Source organism: Macaca fascicularis, chromosome 18 (assembly GCF_037993035.2).
Source record: "Macaca fascicularis isolate 582-1 chromosome 18, T2T-MFA8v1.1".
Lineage (NCBI taxonomy): Eukaryota > Metazoa > Chordata > Mammalia > Primates > Cercopithecidae > Macaca > Macaca fascicularis.
Genome location: NC_088392.1, coordinates 29,666,661 through 29,675,536, shown reverse-complemented (window position 1 = coordinate 29,675,536; position 8,876 = coordinate 29,666,661).

Below are 8,876 nucleotides of genomic sequence, written 5' to 3'. Positions count from 1 at the left end.
CCTCAGATGAAATCTGGAAGGAAGCTTTCTGAGAAACTGCTTAGTGTTCTGTTAACTCATCTCACAGAGTTACATCTGTATTTCCTGGATCTCTTTGCTAGCCTTATTTCTGTGGAATCTGAGAAGAGATATTTCGGATCCCTTTGAAGACTCTAGGGCCAAAGGAAATATCCTCCGATAACAAAGAGAAAGAATCTTTCTGAGAAACTTCTTTGTGTTCTGTGAAATCATCTCACAGAGTTACAGCTTTCCCCTCAGGAAGCCTTTCGCTAAGACAGTTCTTGTGGAAGTGGCAAAGTGATATTTGGAAGCCCATAGAGGGCTATGGTGAAAAAGGAATAATCCTCAGATGAAATCTGGAAGGAAGCTTTCTGAGAAACTGCTTAGTGTCCTGTTAATTCATCTCACAGATTTACATCAGTATTTCGTGGATCTCCTTGCTAGCCTTATTTCTGTGAAATCTGAGAACAGATATTTCGGATCCCTTAGAAGATTATAGGGCCAAAGGAAATATCCTCCGATAACAAAGAGAAAGAAGCTTTCTGAGGAACTTGTTTGTGTTCTGTGAAATCATCTCACAGAGTTACAGCTTTCCCTTCAAGAAGACTTTCGCTAAGACAGTTCTTGTGGAATTGGTAGAGTGATATTTGGAAGCCCATAGATGGCTATGGTGAAAAAGGAAATAATCTCAGATGAAATCTGGAAAGAAGCTTTCTGAGAAACTGCTTAGTGTTCTGTTAACTCATCTCAGAGAGTTACATCTGTATTTCGTGGATCTCTTTTGTAGCCTTATTTCTATGGAATCTGAGAGGAGATATTTTGGATCCCTTTGAAGACTATAGGGCCAAAGGAAATATCCTCCGAAAACAAAGAGAAAGAACCTTTCTGAGAAACTTCTTTGTGTACTGTGAAATCATCTCACAGAGTTACAGCATTCCCCTCAAGAAGCCTTTCGCTAAGACAGTTCTTGTGGAATTGGCAAAGTGATATTTGGAAGCCCATAGAGGGCTATGGTGAAAAGGGAAATATCCTCAGATGAAATCTGGAAAGAAGCTTTCTGAGAAACTGCTTAGTGTTCTGTTAATTCATCTCACAGAGTTACATCTGTATTTCGAAGATCTCTTTGCTAGCCTTATTTCTGTGGAATCTGAGAACAGATATTTCGGATCCCTTAGAAGACTATAGGGCCAAAGGAAATATCCTCCGATAACAAAGAGAAAGAAGCTTTCTGAGAAACTTCTTTGTGTTCTGTGAAATCATCTCCCAGAGTTACAGCTTTCCCCTCAGGAAACCTTTCGCTAAGACAGTTCTTGTGGAATTAGCAAAGTGATATTTGGTGGCCCATAGAGGGCTATGGTGAAAAAGGAAATATACTCAGATGAAATCTGGAAAGAAGCTTTCTGAGAAACTGCTTAGTATTCTGTTAATTCATCTCACAGAGTTACATCTGTCTTTCGTGGACCTCTTTGCTGGCCTTATTTCTGTGGAATCTGAGAACAGATATTTCGGATCCCTTAGAAGAGTATAGGGCCAAAGGAAATATTCTCAGATAACAAAGAGAAAGAAGATTTCTGAGAAACTTCTTTGTGCTGTGTGAAATCATCTCACAGAGTTACAGCTTTCCCCTCAAGAAGTCTTTCGCTAAGACAGTTCTTGTGGAATAGGCAAAGTGATATTTGGAAGCGCATAGAGGGCTATGGTGAAAAAGGAAATATCCTCAGATGAAATCTGTAAAGAAGCTTTCTGAGAAACTGCTTAGTGTTCTGTTTTTTCATCTCACAGAGTTATATCTGTATTTCGTGGATCTCTTTGCTTGCCTTATTTCTGTGGAATCTGAGAACAGATATTTCGGATTCCTTAGAAGACTATAGGGCAAAAGGAAATATCCTGCCATAACAAAGACAAAGAAGCTTTCTGAGAAACTTCTTTGTGTTCTGTAAAATCATCTCAAAGAGTTACAACTTTCCCCTAAAGAAGCCTTTCGCTAAGACAGTTCTTGTGGAATTGGCAAAGTGATATTTTAAACCCATAGACGGCTATGGTGAAAAAGGAAATATTCTCAGATGAAATCTGGAAAGAAGCTTTCTGAGAAACTGCTTATTGTTCTGTTAATTTATCTCACAGAGTTACATCTGTATTTCGTGGATCTCTTTGCTAGCCTTATTTCTGTGTAATCTGAGAACAGATATTTCGGATCCCTTAGAAGACTATAGGGCCAAAGGAAATATAGTGCGATAACAAAGAGAAAGAATCTTTCTGAGAAACTTCTTTGTGTTCTGTGAAATCATCTCACAGTGTTACAGCTTTCCCCTCAAGAAGCCTTTCGCTAAGACCGTTCTTGTGGAATTGGCAAAGTGATATTTGGAAGCCCATAGAGGGCTATGGTGAAAAAGGAAATATCCTCAGATGAAATCTGGAAGGAAGCTTTCTGAGAACTGCTTAGTGTTCTGTTAATTCATCTCACAGAGTTACATCTGTATTTCGTGGATCTCTTTGCTAGCCTTATTTCTGTGGAATCTGAGAAGAGATATTTCGGATCCCTTAGAAGACTATAGGGCCAAAGGAAATATCCTCCGATAACAAAGAGAAAGAAGCTTTCTGAGAAATTTCTTTGTGTTCTATGAAATCATCTCACAGAGTTACAGCTTTCCGCTCAAGAAGCCTTTCGCTAAGACAGTTCTTCTGGAATTGGCAAAGTGATATTTGGAAGCCCATAGAGGGCCATGGTGAAAAAGGAAATATCCTCAAATGAAATCTGGAAAGAAGCTTTCTGAGAAACTGCTTAGTGTTCTGTTAATTCATCTCACAGAGTTACATCTGTATTTCGTGGATCCCTTTGCTAGCCTTATTTTTGTAGAATCTGAGAAAAAATATTTCGGATCCCTTAGAAGACTATAGGGCCAAAGGAAATATCCTCCGATAACAAAGAGAAAGAAGCTTTCTGAGAAACTTCTTTGTGTCCTGTGAATTCATCTCACAGAGTTACAGCTTTCCCCTCTAGAAGCCTTTCGCTAAGACTGTTATTGTGGAATTGGCAAAGTGATATTTGGAAGCGCCTAGAGGGCTATGGTGAAAAAGGAAATATCGTCAGAAGAAATCTGGAAAGAAGCTTTCTGAGAAACTGCTTAGTGTACTGTTAATTCATCTCGCAGAGTTACATCTGTATTTCCTTATCTCTTTGCTAGCCTTATTTCTGTAGAATCTGAGAACAGATATCTCGGATCCCTTAGAAGACTATAGGTCCAAAGGAAATATCCTCCGATAACAAAGAGAAAGAAGCTTTCTGAGAAACTTCTTTGTGTCCTGTGAAATCATCTCACAGAGTTACAGCTTTCCCCTTAAGAAGCCTTTCGCTAAGACAGTTCTTGTGGAATTGGCAAAGTGATGTTTGGAAGCCCATAGAGGGCCATGGTGAAAAAGGAAATATCCTCAAATGAAATCTGGAAAGAAGCTTTCTGAGAAACTGCTTAGTGTTCTGTTAATTCATCTCACGGAGTTACATCTGTATTACGTGGATCTCTTTGCTAGCCTTATTTCTGTAGAATCTGACAACAGATATTTCGGATCCCTTTGAAGACTGTAGGGCCAAAGGAAATATCCTCCGATAACAAAGAGAAAGAAACTTTCTGAGAAACTTCTTTGTGTTCTGTGAAATCATCTCACAGAGTTACAGCTTTCCCCTCAAGAAGCCTTTCGCTAAGACAGTTCTTGTGGAATTGGCAAAGTGATATTTTGAAGCGCATAGAGGGCTATGGTAAAAAAAGGAAATATCGACAGATGAAATCTGGAAAGAAGCTTTCTGAGAAACTGCTTATTGTTCTGTTAATTTATCTCACAGAGTTACATCTGTATTTCTTGGATCTCTTTGCTAGCCTTATTTCTGTGGAATCTGAGAACAGATATTTCGGATCCCTTAGAAGACTATAGGGCCAAAGGAAATATAGTGCGATAACAAAGTGAAAGAATCTTTCTGAGAAACTTCTTTGTGTTCTGTGAAATCATCTCACAGTGTTACAGCTTTCCCCTCAAGAAGCCTTTCGCTAAGACAGTTCTTGTGGAATTGGCAAAGTGATATTCGGAAGCCCATAGAGGGCTATGGTGAAAAAGGAAATATCCTCAGATGAAATCTGGAAGGAAGCTTTCTGAGAAACTGCTTAGTGTTCTGTTAATTCATCTCACAGAGTTACATCTGTATTTCGTGGATCTCTTTGCTAGCCTTATTTCTGTGGAATCTGAGAAGAGATATTTCGGATCCCTTAGAAGACTATAGGGCCAAAGGAAATATCCTCCGTTAACAAAGAGAAAGAATCTTTCTGAGAAACTTCTTTGTGTTCTGTGAAATCATCTCCCAGAGTTACAGCTTTTCCCTCAGGAAACCTTTCGCCAAGACAGTTATTGTGGAATTGGCAAAGTGATATTTGGAAGCCCATAGAGGGCTATGGTGAAAAGGAAATATCCTCAGATGAAATCTGGAAGGAAGCTTTCTGAGAAACTGCTTAGTGTTCTGTTAACTCATCTCACAGAGTTACATCTGTATTTCGTGGATCACTTTGCTAGCCTTATTTCTGTGGAATCTGAGAAGAGATATTTCAGATCCCTTTGAAGACTATAGGGCCAAAGGAAATATCCTCCGATAACAAAGAGAAAGAATCTTTCTGAGAAACTTCTTTGTGTTCTGTGAAATCATTTCACAGAGTTACAGCTTTCCCCTCAGGAAGCCATTCACTAAGACAGTTCTTGTGGAAGTGGCAAAGTGATATTTGGAAGCCCATAGACGGCTATGGTGAAAAAGGAAATATACTCAGATAAAATCTGGAAGGAAGCTTTCTGAGAAACTGCTTAGTGTTCTGTTAATTCATCTCACAGAGTTACCTCTGTATTTCGTGGATCTCTTTGCTAGCCTTATTTCTGTGGAATCTGAGAACAGATATTTCGGAACCCTTAGAAGACTATAAGGCCAAAGGAAATATCCTCCGATAACAAAGAGAAAGAATCTTTCTGAGAAACTTCTTTGTGTTCTGTGAAATCATCTCACAGAGTTACAGCTTTCCCCTCAAGAAGCCTTTCGCTAAGACAGTTCTTGTGTAATTGGCAAAGTGATATTTGGAAGCCCATAGAGGGCTATGGTGAAAAAGGAAATATCCTCAGATGAAATCTGGAAGGAAGCTTTCTGAGAAACTGCTTAGTGTCCTGTTAATTCATCTCACAGATTTACATCAGTATTTCGTGGATCTCCTTGCTAGCCTTATTTCTGTGAAATCTGAGAACAGATATTTCGGATCCCTTAGAAGACTATAGGGCCAAAGGAAATATCCTCCGATAACAAGGAGAAAGAAGCTTTCTGAGGAACTTGTTTGTGTTCTGTGAAATCATCTCACAGAGTTACAGCTTTCCCTTCAAGAAGACTTTCGCTAAGACAGTTCTTGTGGAATTGGTAGAGTGATATTTGGAAGCCAATAGATGGCTATGGTGAAAAAGGAAATAATCTCAGATGAAATCTGGAAAGAAGCTTTCTGAGAAACTGCTTAGTGTTCTGTTAACTCATCTCAGAGAGTTACATCTGTATTTCGTGGATCTCTTTTGTAGCCTTATTTCTATGGAATCTGAGAGGAGATATTTCGGATCCCTTTGAAGACTATAGGGCCAAAGGAAATATCCTCCGAAAACAAAGAGAAAGAAGCTTTCTGAGAAACTTCTTTGTGTACTGTGAAATCATCTCACAGAGTTACAGCATTCCCCTCAAGAAGCCTTTCGCTAAGACAGTTCTTGTGGAATTGGCAAAGTGATATTTGGAAGCCCATAGAGGGCTATGGTGAAAAGGGAAATATCCTCAGATGAAATCTGGAAAGAAGCATTCTGAGAAACTGCTTAGTGTTCTGTTAATTCATCTCACAGAGTTACATCTGTATTTCGAAGATCTCTTTGCTAGCCTTATTTCTGTGGAATCTGAGAACAGATATTTCGGATCCCTTAGAAGACTATAGGGCCAAAGGAAATATCCTCCGATAACAAAGAGAAAGAATCTCTCTGAGAAACTTCTTTGTGTTCTGTGAAATCATCTCCCAGAGTTACAGCTTTCCCCTCAGGAAACCTTTCGCTAAGACAGTTCTTGTGGAATTAGCAAAGTGATATTTGGAGGCCCGTAGAGGGCTATGGTGAAAAAGGAAATATACTCAGATGAAATCTGGAAAGAAGCTTTCTGAGAAACTGCTTAGTATTCTGTTAATTCATCTCACAGAGTTACATCTGTCTTTCCTGGACCTCTTTGCTGGCCTTATTTCTGTGGAATCTGAGAACAGATATTTCGGATCCCTTAGAAGACTATAGGGCCAAAGGAAATATTCTCAGATAACAAAGAGAAAGAAGATTTCTGAGAAACTTCTTTGTGCTGTGTGAAATCATCTCACAGAGTTACAGCTTTCCCCTCAAGAAGTCTTTCGCTAAGACAGTTCTTGTGGAATAGGCAAAGTGATATTTGGAAGCGCATAGAGGGCTATGGTGAAAAAGGAAATATCCTCAGATGAAATCTGTAAAGAAGCTTTCTGAGAAACTGCTTAGTGTTCTGTTTTTTCATCTCACACAGTTATATCTGTATTTCGTGGATCTCTTTGCTTGCCTTATTTCTGTGGAATCTGAGAACAGATATTTCGGATTCCTTAGAAGACTATAGGGCAAAAGGAAATATCCTGCCATAACAAAGACAAAGAAGCTTTCTGAGAAACTTCTTTGTGTTCTGTAAAATCATCTCACAGAGTTACAGCTTTCCCCTAAAGAAGCCTTTCGCTAAGACAGTTCTTGTGGAATTGGCAAAGTGATATTTTAAGCCCATAGACGGCTATGGTGAAAAAGGAAATATTCTCAGATGAAATCTGGAAAGAAGCTTTCTGAGAAACTGCTTATTGTTCTGTTAATTTATCTCACAGAGTTACATCTGTATTTCGTGGATCTCTTTGCTAGCCTTATTTCTGTGGAATCTGAGAACAGATATTTCGGATCCCTTAGAAGACTATAGGGCCAAAGGAAATATAGTGCGATAACAAAGAGAAAGAATCTTTCTGAGAAACTTCTTTGTGTTCTGTGAAATCATCTCACAGTGTTACAACTTTCCCCTCAAGAAGCCTTTCGCTAAGACCGTTCTTGTGGAATTGGCAAAGTGATATTTGGAAGCCCATAGAGGGCTATGGTGAAAAAGGAAATATCCTCAGATGAAATCTGGAAGGAAGCTTTCTGAGAAACTGCTTAGTGTTCTGTTAATTCATCTCACAGAGTTACATCTGTATTTCGTGGATCTCTTTGCTAGCCTTATTTCTGTGGAATCTGAGAAGAGATATTTCGGATCCCTTAGAAGACTACAGGGCCAAAGGAAATATCCTCCGTTAACAAAGAGAAAGAATCTTTCTGAGAAACTTCTTTGTGTTCTGTGAAATCATCTCCCAGAGTTACAGCTTTTCCCTCAGGAAACCTTTCGCCAAGACAGTTCTTGTGGAATTGGCAAAGTGATATTTGGAAGCCCATAGAGGGCTATGGTGAAAAGGAAATATCCTCAGATGAAATCTGGAAAGAAGCTTTCTGAGAAACTGCTTAGTGTTCTGTTAACTCATCTCACAGAGTTACATCTGTATTTCGTGGATCACTTTGCTAGCCTTATTTCTGTGGAATCTGAGAAGAGATATTTCAGATCCCTTTGAAGACTATAGGGCCAAAGGAAATATCCTCCGATAACAAAGAGAAAGAATCTTTCTGAGAAACTTCTTTGTGTTCTGTGAAATCATTTCACAGAGTTACAGCTTTCCCCTCAGGAAGCCTTTCGCTAAGACAGTTCTTGTGGAAGTGGCAAAGTGATATTTGGAAGCCCCTAGAGGGCTATGGTGAAAAAGGAAATATACTCAGATGAAATCTGGAAGGAAGCTTTCTGAGAAACTGCTTAGTGTTCTGTTAATTCATCTCACAGAGTTACCTCTGTATTTCGTGGATCTCCTTGCTAGCCTTATTTCTGTGGAATCTGAGAACAGATATTTCGGAACCCTTAGAAGACTATAAGGCCAAAGGAAATATCCTCCGATAACAAAGAGAAAGAATCTTTCTGAGAAACTTCTTTGTGTTCTGTGAAATCATCTCACAGAGTTACAGCTTTCCCCTCAAGAAGCCTTTCGCTAAGACAGTTCTTGTGTAATTGGCAAAGTGATATTTGGAAGCCCATAGAGGGCTATGGTGAAAAAGGAAATATCCTCAGATGAAATCTGGAAGGAAGCTTTCTGAGAAACTGCTTAGTGTCCTGTAAATTCATCTCACAGATTTACATCAGTATTTCGTGGATCTCCTTGCTAGCCTTATTTCTGTGAAATCTGAGAACAGATATTTCGGATCCCTTAGAAGACTATAGGGCCAAAGGAAATATCCTCCGATAACAAAGAGAAAGAAGCTTTCTGAGGAACTTGTTTGTGTTCTGTGAAATCATCTCACAGAGTTACAGCTTTCCCTTCAAGAAGACTTTCGCTAAGACAGTTCTTGTGGAATTGGTAGAGAGATATTTGGAAGCCCATAGATGGCTATGGTGAAAAAGGAAATAATCTCAGATGAAATCTGGAAAGAAGCTTTCTGAGAAACTGCTTAGTGTTCTCTTAACTCATCTCAGAGAGTTACATCTGTATTTCGTGGATCTCTTTTGTAGCCTTATTTCTATGGAATCTGAGAGGAGATATTTCGGATCCCTTTGAAGACTATAGGGCCAAAGGAAATATCCTCCGATAACAAAGACAAAGAAGCTTTCTGAGAAACTTCTTTGTGTTCTGTGAAATCATCTCACAGAGTTACAGCTTTCCCCTCAAGAAGCCTTTCGCTAAGACAGTTCTTGTGGAATTGGCAAAGTGATATTT